Genomic DNA, 3,239 nt, shown 5'->3' with positions numbered 1-3,239 from the left:
CGCCCTGGACAAGCCAGGTCGTCACAGGTACTACACCAACACACTCTACACTCCGGCTAGGCACACCGAAGCTAAACACAAATCCTAGTTGCCTTCCTCCAGGGGCTGATGTCCACACCAGGGGGTGGGCCAGGCGGTTGATCCCACCCACCGAGGAGTTCACAGTCCTGGAGGCGGGAAAAGGAGTCAGATTAGAGATCAGTTTTGGAGTTAGAGAAGTGAAGAGGAGAGGAGACTGACCGTGTCCGGGTGTGTGGCCCGGGCACTCAGCAAGGTTGGCAGACGGTGGTGACCTTCTGCAGGAGAGGCTGATTGGAGTGAACCGTACGGAGTGGGGATGGGCGGTGGCCCGCCGGTACCAGATCGGGGAGTGAAGAGAAGCCAGCACCATCCGGCAGGGCCTACGGACCCCGACCAGGCTAGGAGTCGCCGTAAAACCGGTCAAATCCGTTAGCGACAGGAACCTCCAGGGTTTCCCAGCAGTCAAGACCCGATTGAAGGCAACAGCTCACACCGTAGAGGGAAGCACAGTCACCGCCAAGGCTACAGTTCCCAGGGCCAGAGCCTGCGGGCAAAAGGGGCTCCCTCAGCATCCATCCAAGCTGGGGAGCGGGTTACCGGTGGGAAGCCCGCTAGATTTTGGGGGAATAAAAGGGGTCCAACACCACATCCCCACAGGTGCACACCCACCCATCAAAGAGAGCTATAAGCCAATACCACCTTCACATTGCCAGTGTACCAAGGACATGTTGAGCAACATGAAGGCGGCTGGGGTTATCCGTGACAGTTGTAGCCTTTGGGCAGCTCTGTTGATCCTGTTAAAAAAGAAGGACGGCACCACTCCCCGTATTGAGGAATCGCTAGCTGCATTGAGAACTGCAAATTATTTTTCTACCCTTGATCTCACTAGTCACTATTGGCAAGTGTCCGTTGCTGAGGCAGACCGGGAGAAGACCGCCTTCGCCACCCCTATGGGTCTCTGCGAGTTCAAAAGCATGCCCTTCGAGCTGTGCAATGCGCCAGGAACCTTCCAGAGGCTGATGGAATGCTGCTTGGGACAAGATTTTAGGGTGTATAAAAAGGGAGATTAGATCCCGTGATCCCAACGTATTGTTACACCTCTATAAATCACTTGTAAGGCTACATCTGGAATATGGGAACCAGTTTTGGGCTCCACATTTTAAAAAGGACATTCAGAAGTTAGAGTCAGTTCAAAGGTGGGCAACTAGACTACTACAAGGAATGGAAGGCCTCCCATATGATGACAAGTTGAAAAAGTTATTAAGTGATTATTGGCTGCAATGGGGCTTTCTGGCTGGTGCCAGCCTCTCTTCTTAGCACACAGGAACCACAATCCCTACACCATGCTTCAATGGATTCTCTCATCCCAGCCCAGTAAAACTACATATTTTACACAGTCATAAGCAGCCAAAAGGGATCTATTCTATTCAATTGCAAATGATCTAGATAAGACTGAGAATAAGATACTGCACGGGACATAGCAGAGTTGGTCAAGTTGAGTGGAGATGAGTTTGCTATTTGGCACAGCTTTTTGCATCAAGAAAGCAAGTAAAAGGTGTGAAAGATAAAAAAAAGGGTGAAAGTGTGTAAAGTGAATTGGCCAAATTGAGGTGCATATAAAGTTTTTGCTTTCTTTCAATTCACTAATGGGGCTCATTTGAATCAGGTGAATTGAGTTCTGCTTTTGGAAACTGGGTTAAGAAGGGGTGCACCGGTCCTGGAGGTACTGCAATACCAGGTCAATGCGTGGAGTGGACAGAGCAAGATTTTTTCCATCTCCTTGTTCTAAAAATCCATTTAATATATGGTCCCCAGAGAGGGGACGTATCAGATATTAAACTGATAAGAACAGATTTAATTTTTTTTTTTTTCTGTTTATCAGTAGGACTTCAAAATAACAAAGGTGATCGCCTCCCGTTGCCTGGGAACCGTCCAGGCACAAGAGGGCTATGTGTCACCAGAAGGCGCACACACTTCCTCAAGGCCGGCAGACGTGCAATCCCAGGCACCTTCCAGTACCGACCAAGGTAGCGTCCTCCGAAACTACACTTGATCTTAGCCAAAAGGCCGAGAAGCTATAACCCGAATTGGTTACGGCCTTGAGTGGCACCCTGGCCTATACCGGACACATCTTAGGGAGAGGGAGACAAACCCACGCCTACAGAAGACATTTTGTCACCCAAGCCAACCCTTGAAAAGGCTGTTTTGCAGAGCAAAAACAAGAAGAATGGTGCTTTTTGCAGCCGCCGCCCACTGCAATGAATCTGAATAACTCCTCCTTTTGGACACAAGCACCTCCCCTCCCCCTTGCAGTCTTTCCAATTCATGATACAAAAAGACGGACGGACAGGACAGGACAGGACAGGCTGCCTGACTTTCCGTCACTGCCACCCTTTGCCATCCTTGCCCGTAGAAAGCCCTTTCATCATCCCCAAACCCTAATCTTTTCCCTTCCCTTCCCAGATGCGTCTCACTCCCTTTCATTAGGAAGTAAGCGCAGCCTTTTCTCCGTTCTGCACATGCGCGACGTTAAACACAAATGCGCAGGCGTGCGTTCCATTACCCTCACTGCATTCCACTCCCATACAGGAAGTGGGCGCAGTTATTACTACGGTCGCACATAAAAGAACCCACGGCCACCACTGCACATAGCTGACTCCACCACAGGACACCCACTTCTACACCAACGCAGGTAAGACAGGATCGGCACCTCTATGCTCCCGTTACAATCAGGCTCAGTCACCATGTGATAACGCTCTCAACTCTTTAGTTGCAGGCTCCCCTTGCTTCACCTCCACTGGCTGTGCTGCCATTTCCTCTCCCACCTGGAAGGTATACTTTATTCCACTATTTTCCTGTTTCTCTCTTCCCCCTTTTCCCATAACCTACTTTTATCTGCATTTGTGGGGTATCTATATGCTATTTACATCATAGTTTTATTCATTAATATGGAAGGGAAGAGTGCCCATGAGAGTGTTGAACTGCGGAGAGCAAGAGATTAAGCTGCTCCGATTTGCCACCATTGATAAGCTGTTCTCAGTAGATACACATGCTATCCAAACAGCAGCATCCACCATTGCTTCAGCCCACCCATTCAGTGACAGCTCACCAAGTCAGCCAGAGGAGTGGTGTAAGGAATTACACGTAGGCACTGACTCCACACCTTCACATCACAAGAAGGGGGTCTACAGGCTAGTGCAAGAATACGAGCAAGTCTT

The 3,239-nt window shown here is 49.6% G+C and overlaps 1 pseudogene; it reads right to left on the bottom strand.

The window, feature by feature from the left end:
• Positions 1-1,722: 1,722 nt before the first annotated feature.
• On the bottom strand, positions 1,723-1,929 carry LOC142260500 (U2 spliceosomal RNA; annotated as a pseudogene).
• Positions 1,930-3,239: the final 1,310 nt, after the last annotated feature.

This window comes from Anomaloglossus baeobatrachus, unplaced genomic scaffold, assembly GCF_048569485.1.
Source record: "Anomaloglossus baeobatrachus isolate aAnoBae1 unplaced genomic scaffold, aAnoBae1.hap1 Scaffold_115, whole genome shotgun sequence".
Taxonomy (NCBI): Eukaryota; Metazoa; Chordata; class Amphibia; order Anura; family Aromobatidae; genus Anomaloglossus; species Anomaloglossus baeobatrachus.
This window is presented reverse-complemented; position numbering and strand designations above follow the sequence as displayed.